At 42.6% G+C, this 15,425-nt stretch overlaps 1 protein-coding gene across 1 annotated transcript in view; it reads right to left on the reverse strand.

The window, feature by feature from the left end:
• LOC126481674 (xenotropic and polytropic retrovirus receptor 1) overlaps positions 1-13,358 on the reverse strand; it is a 285,237-nt gene extending 271,879 nt beyond the window's left edge. The window contains exon 1 of the mRNA XM_050105607.1: positions 13,202-13,358. The gene's annotated coding sequence lies outside the window, so the exon portion shown is untranslated. The remainder of the gene's footprint in view (positions 1-13,201) is intronic.
• Positions 13,359-15,425: the final 2,067 nt, after the last annotated feature.

Genomic DNA, 15,425 nt, shown 5'->3' on the forward strand with positions numbered 1-15,425 from the left:
CTTTTAAACGCATGGATGCTATAAGTGCAATAATAAATGTTTACTAGTTGATACACACTTGATACACATCATGACCTAATGCAGCAGTGCCGTAGCGTCGGAACTGTGATGTATACTGGGTGTTTATTTTAACGTGAGACAACTAAATATCTCGAAAACTATGCGTCGTACGACAATAATATTCTGAGTGAAAAGTTAATATTAGTAAAGAGGACGTTTGTCTGTGCCACAACCAGCCACATCCTAACCTCCCGTCATGCGTGGATGTGGGTAACTTTGTATTTTCAAATGCCCCCCTCCCCCTCCCCTTTTTAACTGCATATACGGATTCTACGCCAAAAAAGTCCTGTTTACTCTGAGCATTGTTTCCCTTTCGTGATAGATGACGCTCTTATCCGCAAATATCAAGTGTGCCTATTTTTGCAATTACGAACCGATGCATTAGATTCTACATTTCATTTACGATGTAAATGTAAACCTTTGGGTTTTAACAGTTGATACTGATGTTCAAACATTACTTGAGTGTTGCAAATATGTACATACAAATAATTTGGCTAGTCACTGGCATTTCTGGTAAATGAGTTACTTGTATGACAATATAGTTTTCAATTTCCTACAGAGTTAATTGCGGTGAGTCTCCAAACCATCGGAATGCTCGATTTCGGAGGCCGCCCTCGAACACCACCATCACGGTGACCAATTTCATTGCCGGGTTTCTTCCAACCGGCCTAACTCTCGCGCTGACCTCTATGCGGCAAGTGACGCAATACAAATCACAGCCATTGTAATAAGGTAAAATGTCCATGAAGTGGAAACGACAGGTGTACCTTCCACATATACTCACCGAAAACAAGCACCCAAATAGTGAGCGGCGAGGGAACTCTCCGAAATGAAGCACACCAATGGTGAGAGGCAAGGGGCTCACCGATATGAAGAATCCCAATGGGAACAAAAAACTATTAAATTCACGCCGTTGTTCCTGGATGGTGCTGAACGTAGTTTCTGACCAGACATTGAAGCGGCTAATCATATCGCACTATACAATCAAGTTTGGAACTCTAATCTAAATTTAGAACATAAACATCAACCATTAGAACCCAAAGGTTTACATTTACACTGTAAATGAAATGTAGAATCGAATGCGTCGTTCTTAATTGCAAGACAGGCACATTTGATATTTGTCGATTACAGCGCTATTTGCAACGAATGGAAAACAATAGTTTGAGTATTCCGTATGTATTTTTTGGAGTAGAAACTAAATAAAAATAAGTGACATAAAGGTCCGTATTTTTTGACTGAAGTGACTTAGAAGCTTATAATTTTTACACCTCCTAGGAATCAAAACCTTAATGTATGACCTAAATTTGAACTTGATACCTCTACCGGTTCCTGAGGAAAAGTGTTCTTAATAGTTGTACAGACAGGTAGACAGACGGACGCACAACAGGACAATCCTATAAGGGTTCCGATTTTAACAGACTGAGGCACAGAACTCCAGTAAAAATATTCAAGGAATTTCCTTTGCAGTCTAATGTTTATTTAGAAAAATATTCAAGGAATTTCCTTTGCTGTCTAATGTTTATTTAGGCACTAATTTTTATGATGCTGTGGAAAGAGGGATGGGTACCAGTTGACATCTGACTGCATTTGAGGATAATGATCTCAGTAAGGCTAGAGCCCGCTGGCCTAGGGCATCAGCTGCCTCTGTAGCCTGTTGCGTAGGCAACCCACATCACTGACTTTCTTCGCTGGGAACATAAAAGCAGGCGCACATTATGCGACGACCTTTCGCAATGCGAATTACGTCTACGTTCGCCCTTTATGTGAATACAACTGTCATAAAGAGTGGCGGCGGAAGCTGTACTTGCTGGTTCGACTCCGTGCATCTCAACACTTATCGCCATCACTGCGTCGATATACATCTAAAATGACACTGCGCATACAAGTTTGACTGTATAGCGGCAACCATCGAGTAGCAATGATAATTTGCATTGTGTCAGGAGGCGCGCTTGGGCACGCCAATGGTCAAGCCAATTGCTCATAAAGAGCAAGATATCTAGGTTCAACTACTAGACACGCCACAAATTTCCGTGTCACCCTTTTTCGTATGAAACTGTACAAAACTACCAAAAACAAAACAAAAAATGTTTCAAATGGCTCTGAGCACTATGGGACTTAACATCGGAGGTCATTAGTCCCCTAGAACTTAGAACTACTTAAACCTAACTAACCTAAGGACATCACACACATCCATGCCTGACGCAGGATTCGAACCTGCGACCGTGGTAGTCGCGTGGTTCCGGACTGAAGCGCCTAGAACCGCTCGGCCACCAAGACCGGCTACAAAACTACAAACCCAGTTATTGACCCAGGACATTATCGTTAATTTTGCCCAAATAATACACTACTGGCCATTACAACTGCTACACCAAGAAGAAATACAGATGATAAACGGGTATTCATTGGACAAATATATTATACTAGAACTGACATGTGATTACATTTTCACGCAATTTGGGTGCATAGATCCCGAGAAATCAGTACCCATAACAACCACCTCTGGCCGTAATAACGGCCCTGATACGCCTGGGCATTGCGTCGAACAGAGCTTGATGGCGTGTACAGGTACAGCTGCCCATGCAGCTTCAAAACGATACCACAGTTCATCAAGAGTAGTGACTGGCGTATTGTGACGAGCCAGTTGCTCGACCACCATTGACCAGACGTTTTCAATTGATGTGAGATCTGGAGACTGTGCTGGGCAGGGCAGCAGTCGAACATTTTCTGTATCCAGAAAGGCCCGTACAGGACCTGCAACATGCGGCCGTGCATTATCCTGCTGAAATGTAGGGTTTCGCAGGGATCGAATGAAGGGTAGAGCCACGGGTCGTAACACGTCTGAAATGTAACGTCCACTGTTCAAAGTGCCGTCAATGCGAACAAGAGGTGACCGAGACGTGTAACCAATGGCACCCCATACCATCACGCCGGGTGATACGCCAGTATGGCGATAACGAATACACACTTCCAATGTGCGTTCACCGCGATGTCGCCAAACACGGATGCGACCATTATGATGCTGTAAACAGAACCTGGATTCATCCGAAAAGATGACGTTTTGCCATTCGTGCACCCAGGTTCGTCGTTGAGTACACCATCGCAAGCGCTCCTGTCTGTGATGCAGCGTCAAGGGTAACCGCAGCCATGGTTTCCGAGCTGATAGTCCATGCTGCTGCAGACGTCGTCGAACTGTTCGTGCAGACGGTTGTTGTCTTGCAAACGTCCCTATCTGTTGACTCAGGGATCGAGATGTGGCTGCACGATCCGTTACAGCAATGTGGATAAGACGGCTCTCATCTCGGTTGCTAGTGATACGAGGCCGTTGGGATCCAGCACGGCGTTCCGTATTACCCTCCTGAACCCACCGATTCCATATTCTGCTAACAGTCATTGGGTCTCGACCAACGCGAGCAGCAATGTCGCGATACGATAAATCGCAATTGCGATAGGCTACAACCCGACCTAGTGATGGTACGCATTTCTCCTCTTTACACGAGGCATCACAACAATGTTTCACCAGGCAACGCCGGTTAACTGCTATTTGTATATGAGAAATCGGTTGGAAACTTTCCTCACGTCAGCACGTTGTAGGTATCGTCACCGGCGCCAACCTTGTGTGAATGCTCTGAAAAGCTAATCATTTGCATACCACAGCATCTTCTTCCTGTCGGTTAAATTTCGCGTCTGTAGCAGGTCATCTTCTTGGTGTAGCAATTTTAGTGGCCAGTAGTGTACTAGCCTCACGACTAAAGGTAATATCTACATTATTTACTTGCTGTAAAATTAGAGAATGACCCAGCTATATTGTCAGTTCAGTCAGTCTCAAATAATATCCATCTTTTAGTTTTGCATGTGCAAGGTATTCAACCTGACGTAATAACAAAAATATAATTTCTGACAGTTCTAGACACCCGTTTTTCGTTGGGACGGGATTTAGAATTGTCACTCAGCATTTGGGGACGGACTCCTCGGACGTGAAGCGGTGTCACGCAACACTGTTAGGAATCTACACAGGTTACTCGTACTTAGCGGAGGGTGTAAGGAGGTTATGTGGAATACATTAGTTTTAAAAGTCAACTTTTGTCAATTATTTGCCTTTTAATTGTGTCGTGTGTGAATTTCTCATGGGAAACGAACGAATGTACTAGAGGAATTTAAAAAGTGCGTTACGCATTATGTTGGTAGGGCAAGAAACTTTTAAGTGACACAGATACATGACACTATTTTTTATCACAATTACCAAGTCTCTGTAAATAACAGTTGGAATGTCCTACCGATCGTCCAGTTTCTCGAACACAAGATGTCCACTCCTTGGTGACGAAACCATTGGAGAGGCGCTGTGTGAACGTCCTCATCGTTGGAAAATCTGTTTCCCCCGGACGTTCTCTCAGCTGGACGAAATGATGGAGCTCCCATGACGCAAGGTCTGCACTGCAGGGCGGGTCAGCACCACCCGCATCTGTGCAGCCTTAGTCAAACGTTGGCGACATTTCACTACTGCTGGAAGCGAAATTGTTGTTGTGGTCTTCAGTCCAAAGACTGGTTTGATGCAGCTGTCCATACTACTCTATCATGTGGAAGCTTCTTTATCTCCGAGTAACTATTGCAACCTACATGCCTCTGAATCTACTTGCCGTATTCATCTCTTGGTCTCCCTCTACGATTTTTATCCCCCACGCTTCCCTTTAGTACTAAGTTGGTGATCTCAGGATGCCTCAGAATGTGTCCTACCAACCGATCCTTTCTTTTAGTCAGGTTGTGCCACAAATTCCTCTTCTCCGCAATTCTATTCTGTACCTCCTCTTTAGCTACGTGATCTACCCATATAATCTTCAGCATTCTTCTGCAGCACCACATTTCAAAAGCTTCTATTCTCTTCTTGACTAAACTGTTCATCGTCGATATTTCACATCCATATGTGGCTACATTACAAACAGGTATTTTCGGAAAAGACTTCAAAAATGGTTCAAATGGCTCTGAGCACTATGGTACTTAACTTCTGAGTTCATCAGTCCCCTAGAACTTAGAACTACTTAAACCTAACTAGCGTAAGGACATCACACACACCCATGCCCGAGCCAGGATTCGAACCTGCGACCGTAGCGGTCGCGCGGTTCCAGACTGTAGCACCTAGAACCACTCGGCCACATCGACTGGCGGAAAGGCTTCCTGACACTTTAAATCTATACTCCATGTTCACATATTTCTCTCCTTCAGAAACGCTTTTCCTGCTATTGCTAGTATACGAGGCCTGTTCAGAAAGTAAGCTCCGATTGATTGCCAAATTGAAACCACAGTGAACATCAGAAATGTTTTACTTGTAACAATTAGCTACACCTTTCAGCTACTTCTCTACGTAGTCGCCGTTCTGACTTAGACTTTTGTCATAGCGTTGTACCAACTTTTCAATAGCCTCATCATAGAAGGCAGCCGCCAGTGCTTTCCGCCAATTCTCCACGCTGGCCTACACCTCGTTGTCTGTGTCAAAATGTTGTCTTCAAAGACAGCGGTTCATGTGACCAGAGATGAAACTCAGGGGGAGACAATTGCGGACTGTATTGTGGGTAATCTAACATTTCCATTTGAAAACGATGCAGGAGCATCTTCATTGCCCCTGCAGAATGCGGCTGAGAATTGTCGTGAAGACGAAACAGCACGACAGTTATGTAATGTTAGCTGCATAGCTTCAGGCGAAATTTCTCACCAGGCCCTCGTACTTGGCGGCAGACACTATTTTCTAGACATCTTTACGCACTCACTGCGAGCTCAGAAATGAGAAGAGCGACGTGATGCTAACTGGGGTTATACTAGAGACACTACCCAACACATCTGTGCAAAGCTTTATCGGATTTTCATAGTCGTTTCCATTTCGCGACCGATCGGAGCTTACTTTCTGAACGCCCCTCGTCCATTTTATATCCTCCCTACCTCGACCATCATCAGTTATTTTGCTTCCCAAATATCAAAACTAATTTACTTCTTTGAGGGTTTCATTTCCTAATCTAATTCCCTCAACATCACCTGATTTAATTCCACTACCTTCCATTGTCCTCGTTTTGCTTCTATTAATTTTTCTTCTTTCAAGACACTGTCCGTTCCGTTCAGCTTCTCTTCCAAGTCCTTTGCTGTCTCCGACAAAATTATAATGTCACCGGCAAACCTCAAAGTCTGTGTTTCTTCTCCCTGGACTTTAAAATTTTTCTTTTGTTTCCTTTACTGCTTGCTCAATATACAGATTAAATAACATCGGGGATGGGCTACAACCGCTTCTCATTCCCTTCTCAACGACTTCTTCCCTTTCATACCCCTCGATTCTTACAACTGACATATGGTTGCTGTACAAATTGTAAATCGCCTTGTGCTCCCTGTGTGTTATCCCTGCCACCTACACACCCCCAGAATGTCCGCCTGCTTAGTTGCTTGGTAAAGTGTTTGCCTATTTTGCAGCGGGCCCGGGTTCGATTACCGATTGGAGAATTTTCTCCGCTCATGGACTGGGTGTTGTGTTGACCTCATCATCCTCTCATCATCATCACCGATACGCAAGTCGCCCAATGTGGCGTCGCCTGAAATAAGACCTGCAACTCGGCGGCCGAACTCCCCTGGATGGGACCTCCCGGCCAACAATGCCACCGGATGATTTTATTTTCTATCGTCAGAATTTCACGGTGAATTTGTGTGCAGTTTTTGGCGTTTTACCCACAAGAATCTTACTGTTCCGCATACTTCAACTTCAGAGTACATATCCAGTTACCGCGTCATGTCACTCGCACACTGTGATGCACACTCAGAACATGTACTCTCCTCTGGCAATACCTCACTCTACATGTGCATGATTATTCCGCAACTCACACTTAGGTGCTTGGCACAGGATTCGTCGAAGCACTTCCATTCTGTTTCCGTACCGTACCGCTCTCGAAAGGCGCGCGGGAAAATGAACACTTAAATCTACCTATGCGAGCTCAGATTTCTCTTATTTTATTACAATGATCATTTCTACTTATGTAGGTGGGTGTTAAAAAATATTTTTGGATTTCTAGAAGAAAGTTGGAGATTGAAATTCGGTGAAAAGGTCTCTCCGTGAAGAAAAACGCCTTTGTTTTTATGACAGCCACACGAACTGGCGGATCATGCCCGTGACACTCTCTCGCATATTTCGAGATAATACAAAACGAGCAATCCTTCTTTGAACTTTTTCGACGTCCCCCGTCAGCCGCATATGATGTGGATCTCACACCACACAGAAATACTCCAAAAGAGGATGGACAAGCGTGGTGTAATCAGTCTCTTTAGAAGACCTGCTGCATTTTCTAAGTACTCTGCTAATAAACTACAGACTTTGGTCTGCTCTACCCACAACATTATTTATGTGATCGTTCCAGTGTAAGTTGTTTTGTAAGAATCGTTATTCCTTGTTATTTAGTTGGATTGACTGCCTTTAGATTAATGTGGTTCATTGGCTAAGCGAAGTTTAACGGATTCCCTTACGTACTCATGTGGATGACCTGATATATGGTCAACTGGCACATTTTGCCCCATACAAATGTCAAAATCATTATGCACATCGTTTTGATCATCTGATTACTTTGCGAGACAATAAACGGCAGTATCGTCTAACACCAATCTAAGAGGACTGCTCAGACTAATTCATTTATATAGATTAAAAACAGCAGAGCGCATATAATACTTCCTTAGGGAACGCTCGGCATTACTTCTGTTTTACGCGATGACTTCCCGTCAATGACCGCGAACTGTAACATTTCTGACACGAAATATCGAATCCAGTGGCACAACTGAGACGATGCTCCATAGGCATTCAATTTTATTAGAAGCTGCTTGTGAGGAAACGGTATCAAAAGTCTTTTGGAAATCTAGAAATTTGGAATCAATTTGAGATCCCCTGTTGATAGCTCCCATTACTTCGTGTGAATAAAGATCTAGTTGTGTTTCACAACAACGATATTTTCTGAATCCCTGTTGAATGTATGTCAATAGATCATTTTCTTCGAGGTAATTCATAATGTTCGGACACAGCACAAAGGTTCGAAAACCCTACTGCAAATCGACGTCAGTGATATGGGTCTGTAATTCACAGGATTTCACCTATTTCCTTTCTTGGGTATTGGTGTGACCTGTTCAACCTTCAAGTCTTTAGGTACGGATCTTTCGCCGAGGGAACGGTTATATATGATTGTTAAGTATGGAGCTATTATATCAGTTTACACTGAAAGTAATCTTGTTACATAGTGATTTTAACGTGGGACGACTTGTGTAGCGTATCTTCTGAAGTCCCTATGCACAATGTGTGTGTAGATTCTAGTTGTAGCGGATCAAATATAAATAGCAAGCGAGCACCTAACTGTCTTATTTTCACTACAATAGTGAGCGAACCATTAATACTAGAAGCGGTTGTCACTAAATTAACAAGGAAGAAAGAGCACTTGCTTAACCAAGATTTCAGTACGTCCGACAATATTGTTAACTTTAAAGCGAGATCATATAACACAAGGGTGAAGAAGCACAATGGAACGGAAGCTACCAGTACTATATGATTTATTGCTCTTCAAAAATGTGGATTAAAGATGGCAAATGCGATAGAAGGCACCTAACGTACAACACAAAGGTGTTTTGCCACCACAGCAACTTGCCCGGTCAGCTCGACAGGATAAATTTGAGAGGCTTTCCAACTTCTTTGCGCGACTCAACTACAGAATTGGATGTGAAACATCTGTTCTTTTGTGTGAGCGGTATTGTGAACAGCAAATCAGACTGTGCAAGAGACTAAGGAAGATGTAACACCAGTTCTCCAGTAGTATGACCACTGTCATCACATCAGAATATACAACTTACAGAAATGGCCTTTTTTATGAGACTGTAACTCGCACATATGAGTGTATTCTCACGGACAGTTTCTCTGCCATTTCAGGCGCTAGTGCCATGTCTTATTTACAAAAGGATGGAAAGACTCGTAGGCGCCGACTTCGGAGAAGATCAGTTTGAATTCCGGAGAAATGCAGGAACACGCGAGATAGTATTCTCTCTATGACTTATGTCAGAAGGTAGGTTAAAGAAAGAGAATACAGACGTCTAAAAGTGAGACTGATGCGAAGTGCAAAGAGGCTAAGCAGGAATGGATAAAGGGCGAATGCGAGGCAGTAGAAGCATGCGTGACTTGGAAAAAGACAGATGCTGAGTATAGGAAAACTAGAGAGAACTTCGGAGAAAAGAGAAGTGGCTGTATGAATATAAGGAGCTCAGATGGCAAGCCAAAACAAAGCGATGGAGGAAAATCTGAAAGACGGAAGGAATATATAGAGGGTCTATGTAAGAGGAACACACTTGAGGATAAGATTACGGAAAGAGAAGAGACAGGAGGTGAAGATGAGATAGGAGATATGATACTGAGAAAAGAATTTGATAGAACACTGAAAGACCTAGGTGGAAACAAGGCTCTCGGAGTAGATGACATTCCTCAGAATTAATGAGATACTTGGGAGAACCAACCGTGAGAAAATTATTCCTCCTGGCGTGCAAAATAAGTGAGACAGACGAAATACGCTCAGACTTCAAGAAGAATGTGGTAATTCCACTTCCAAAGAAGGCAGGTGCTGACAGATGTGAATACTACAGAACCATCAGCTTAATAATTCATGGCTGCAAACTACCGTCACAAGTTATTTTCAGAAGAATGGAAAAACTGGTAGAGCCGATCTTGTGAAAGGTCAGTTCGGGTTCCGGAGAAATGAAGGAACACTCGAGTTAGTACGACTTATCTTAGAAGATCCTACGACTTATCTTAGAAGATAGGTTGACGAAGGCAGACTTAAGTTTGTACCATCTGTAGATTTAGAGGAACCTTTTGACAATGTCGACTGGAATGCAGTCTTTGCAATTCTGAGGGCAGCTGTGATAAAATACGTGAAGCGAAAGATTACCTACAACGTGTACAGAAATTAGAGTGCAGTCATAAGACACGAAAGAGAGACAATGTTTGAGAAAGGAATGAGACAGGTTTGTAGACTATCTCCGATGAGCAAACAATAAAGGATTCCAAGGAGAAATTTCCAAAGGAAATCAAAGTTCAGGGGGATGAAATAAAAACTTTGGGATTTGTCTATGACATTGCAGCTCTTTCTGACATTAAATTATTTGAAACATTAATTGAACGAAATGGATATTGTCTTGAAAATAAGTTATAAGATGAAGGTCCTCTAGTATGTAATGCATTGTGCTCTGCGAGAATTCCAGACATGTTTTTTGTGAGTTAAATAACTGTTGCAAACACTGTCGACGAATCGGTGTTATTAACTGTTGTGTTGGTTGATGATTAATTGAAATACGCTTTTCGGAAGTTTAAACTCAAAAAACTTTAAAATCAAAAGACTTTGAACTATCCACTAAAATAGTGTGTTGCTTTTCGTCTTCTTCTACTAGACATTGCCACAAGTTCCGCAAGGTTGTAGGCACAACGCATGTATGATGGAGGTTTAAATTTCCGAAACGCGTAACGGAAATTGAAATAAATTGTGACTGTTTACAGTAAAACTGTGATTTCAGTTGATATTCGTAACAATCACAGTAAAACCCAACCTAAAATATTAGCATTTATTCATGGTGTCATCCACACCAAAGTTGCCCTTTCAAATCTTCCCTTATTTCCTTATTAGTGTTAGGAACATGCCTTACGTTACAATAATAATAGCACAATTTGGTAGTGACATCTTGCATTACGCAACACGTAATGTAAGATTATATTATATACACAAAGATAGGCCATAAACGTGTTAGATACTGACAACTAAATGTCAAAATTTCACAGGAAAACTAAGGAATCCTCATCTACACACCAAATATTAAGGATATTTTCATACAATGATATGCTCGTGATTTGAATAATCCAACAAAAATTGAAGACGACGCGTAAAGTTAAAATTATGATGTAATACAATATTTACAAATTCAGGAACCCTACACATTAGGCCATTTAGTGAGCCTGGATTAGCTAATGCTAGATCGAGCTGTTTACAGCAAGCCGTTTTGTCAGTGAGCAGGTTTGAATATGAAAAGATCAGAATGGACTGTCTCGCAGCAAAACCTTTCCCGTAGCGAGTAATCGGCTGGCGAAGGCCGCACACATTTCATTTTTTTGCTGTGGTCGCGGTCATTAAGTAGAGGTCATTCACGGTGCCGCCTGTGGCAAAATGTTAAGCCTTTGAGCTGATTCTCGCAGAGTATTCTGTACATTCATAGTGATACGAAGAAAGTTGAATCTCAGAACAGATTTTCGAATGGAATGCCAAATGCGACTCACTCGTTTGTATTTGTGCGTTCACTTCCGGTTATTCTCCTAGTGTAGTCATGACTTTAGGAGACATTTCGCAGCAAGAATCTCGTTAATGAACTGCTCTGCCTATTTACACATTTGGTTACACGACACTTTGTAAACTCCTCAGATTGCAAGCTGCCCCTCTCCTCTTGCTTTTTAGTGTACCCCTTCTGTAGCACAAATATTTACAACTGGGGGACTTTTTCGTTTGGTGCTCCTTCCAAGTATCGCTTCCAAATAATTAGTGCATTCTCTGCATTTTTAAGTTGTAACATTTCTTATAGATATAACATCTAATCCAGAAATAGACGACGTGCATTTCTTGTAAAGCAATTGACATATATGCTGGAACGATTTGCCGTTTTCACACAGCACTGCTTCAGCAAACCTGTCGTCAGTTTTTTCAGGTGTCTAACTGAAACTAATTGCTTGCGGGGAAGATCTGAAACCACCTCCTATCATTTCGGATCCTATAGTGAAAAACGCATCTTGTATCTTTACAGCTTTGTCGATGAGATGTCTCTTGAAGTATCAAACTGAAAGGCAGCTCAAGATTAAATTTAGAGTTACTGCTACTTTGGTATTACGAGATCGCTCCCGAACACTTTTACGACGAGAATACGGTTAGCGGCATGGATTGCTTCGGAAGATACGATATTGCAGTGCCTGTGTCATTCTGATTACGATGCAAAGTTCCTTTGGACACGCCTGTCCAAAGAACTTTGCATCGTAATCAGAATGACAAAGGCACTACAATATCGTATTAATCTGCCGATACGGTCAAGTACAACGTCTGACCTGTACGGGAATATGCGTAATGAATGTACGAGTCCAGGTCGTAGACGCTTGGTGGACGACAAATGGAAGTTTGGGTGTGGTCGTGAGCCGTGTACGGATAGCCAAATAGTAAGGCGACAACTCGCAATAAGCGGGAAATACGGGTTCGAGTCTCAGTCTGGTACAAATTTTCATTGTCGTCATTCCATTCTACAGATGATGATTGTCATTATTCGCTGTTGCAAACACATTTGATATTCTTCGGAAGAGTTTAATGAAATTTTGAGTTTTACCATTACTCTGGTAACTACGAAAGTTTCGGATATAAAGTTGTATAAACTGCCACAAAATAACAGTGAGTTAATCGACGTGTGTAGTGATAAACTGACCTAAGAATTCTGATTTTTAACTGTTGACTGCTCGGAATTCGCACCGTTCGCCACTGTGTTCAGCGAACTGTGTCAGCAATGTCATGGGATCTCTAGCGTACGGTTAGTCTCACGTCGGTAATGGACTCGTAAGTTACCGCGGGCTCGATTTCTGCTGTGTAACGAATAGACACATGTTTTTTGTTGGCGCGCTTTCAGTTTCGAGCTGACGAAGTTCGTCGTCCACAACACAGATGGCGTGGGCGTCATCACCAATCCCCCACGTTCCTTGTTCTACATTTAGCCGCCAAAAGTTGTTTACTTCCACGAGGCTGCTGAAACTGGGAGACTGTGTAGTACATCTTTTGTGTTAATTTTCTCTCTTGCGCTCTCGGTACAATTACTGTAGTGGCATGCATCGCAACTGAGTGTGTTCCATCAAAGTACATGTTTATCATTGTGTAAACGAATAGCCGAAAAAACGACTATACCTAGTTTACACGAATTTACGGTCTATCACTATTTAGTGAGTGGTGATTTTATATTCGCTGTGCAGTGATTTACAGTTTCAGTGCGAAATGTGTTTCAAAGGCCACAACAGTTCACAATATGAAAATGTTTTAACACCATCTGTCGCAAATATATGAAAGAGGAAACTGTGTCTACTTACAAAGCTGAATATTCTCTGTTACCCCACGTCGGTATTGCTTCTCGTTGTTTGTGAATACCACAAGTGACGCAGGTGTTACCTGACCAAGCGTTCGGTATTCGCTCCACTAACCACTTGCAGTGTTTACTCACACGCAGCTGGCAAAGACAGAGCATTAGAGCAACAGCAAGGTTAAGGGCCACGTGCGTGACTGCGCGTTCTTTGTGCTCGTGAACTCGCGTTGACGACTACGAAAGGACGTCGAAGTGATGAGCACAAGCAACAAGGCGCTCACAACGCACAAAACTTGATTTTGTGTAAGAGAATTTCTGCTGTATTGTCTACGTTTATCGACTTCGCAGTGAATGGTTGAGAGTAACCTACAGGTTACCAGTAGCGTTCGCTTCCATTTAGACAGGCATATGGAGTGTAGCAAGTGCAACTTTCACCGAACTCAGTTCCCTATTGAGATTTTTAAGTGAGGGAGTGTACGAGTGGGCAAATGTTTCCAGAATTTTCACTACAATTAGCCAGAGCACGCTTATATTTTTCTCGTAGTTGCCTCCGTATTATCAATGAAATATTGGTATTTTCTTGGACATGCGGTAGGAAGAAATATTAAACTACCCATCACACTGAAAATATATTCTAGTTTATTTATTAAGAAAGCTGCTGGTGCAACTTTGCCGTAGTGTGTAAGGTTGCATCACATGGCTGCTTACTGTAGAGGAGGGCTTCCCAACCTTTTCAGCTGGTTGACCCCTTCTTCAGTCGAAAATCGATGGCGGACCCCTAGTCTGTTCCCAATGACCCATCATCCCCCTCCCCAAAGTTTCAATAGTCTTTGGTTTAGAGATGAATGAAAACAACATGAAGGTCAAAAATCGACTTATGAAAGATGTAGTGCACTGACAAAGCAAGTTTAACATTTAATGATGCCTGGGGCCGCATACGTGCCAGCGAGTGCTGTGATTGGTCAACAAAGCTCGCTCCGCACATGCGTAAAAGGTTTCAGCGCATCTACCGCCGTGAGCCGGCGCAAAAACGACCCCCGTATTGTTGCGAAACAGTCTCCGGCGCTAAATTGTGTATGTGTTCTCACTTAGGAACCGCAAAGGCTGCTTGGGAATACGACCTGAAGTAAAAGTACATATTTTTTTCACACGAAAAAAAAGTGATGAATTTTATTTTCACATTTTTACTCAATAATTTTACTCATTATTTTACACGATTTCGTGAAGGGTGGCCACGGACCCCCTAGAAAGAGCCGGCGGACCCCAAAGGGGTCCGCGGACCACACGTTGGGAAGCCCTGCTGTAGAGTTTACATGGCTCCTCCCAGCACAATTGATTTTATGTAGCATTACTGAACAATGTGCCTTCGCTGTCGCGTTTTCACAGATGTCTCTCAAAACGTTATCTACTTTGGCTGCATTTTGTTCCCAAATCAGCCGTAACATCAGATGAGGATTATTAATATTGTTATTGTTGTTAGCTGTTTTCAGCTTGACCTACTCGTTTGCGAGACAGGGATGTGAGCAAAACATAGATCGGAAACCGCGGGGAGGATCAACGACTAATATGGGTTGTCTGCTACAATGGCCAGTCTGAGTGTGGTATTCAGGCGGTTTTTCACGCTCCCTTGGGCAACTGCTGGGCAAGTACCCAAATTCCGCCTCAGAGAATACGATACGCGAACAGTTAAAATACTTTTCAAACAGAATAAAGTTTCCACGATATGCATGGCGCACAGCACTTCCTTGTCATAGGATAGCCTGACGACTGCGGCTCCAGAAATGGCATGAGGCGCAAACTTAAATAACAAATTAAATTACCGTAGCCTGAAAGAAACGGACCTCGCATTAGACTGGAACACAATACAAGCCTAGTGCACCAACCTCAACCAAAAAGCAACGTTAATCGCCGGTTAGCGAACCATCGTCAGCCAACTGTGGATCTGACTCCAGTTAACTACATGTATTGCAATGGAAGCACCCTACAGACCCAAAGGTATGAATTTGCACAAGGCTACCTATATACATAACCACATGCATAAGTTTTGAAGACAGTCGCTAGTGAGCGTCGTCACTGTCTCCTGCTCTCACTGTCGTCAACAAACTGTTTGCACCTCGCTACTACTTCGTTTATGTTTGGTGAAATGAAAAACAAAAGAAGAATCCCCAATTTTTCGAAGTAGCCTGTAAGACGAATATACATCGAATTGATCAGTGTGAATGCATCAGCTC

The sequence above is a fragment of the Schistocerca serialis genome, chromosome 5, assembly GCF_023864345.2.
Source record: "Schistocerca serialis cubense isolate TAMUIC-IGC-003099 chromosome 5, iqSchSeri2.2, whole genome shotgun sequence".
NCBI classification, from domain to species: Eukaryota; Metazoa; Arthropoda; class Insecta; order Orthoptera; family Acrididae; genus Schistocerca; species Schistocerca serialis.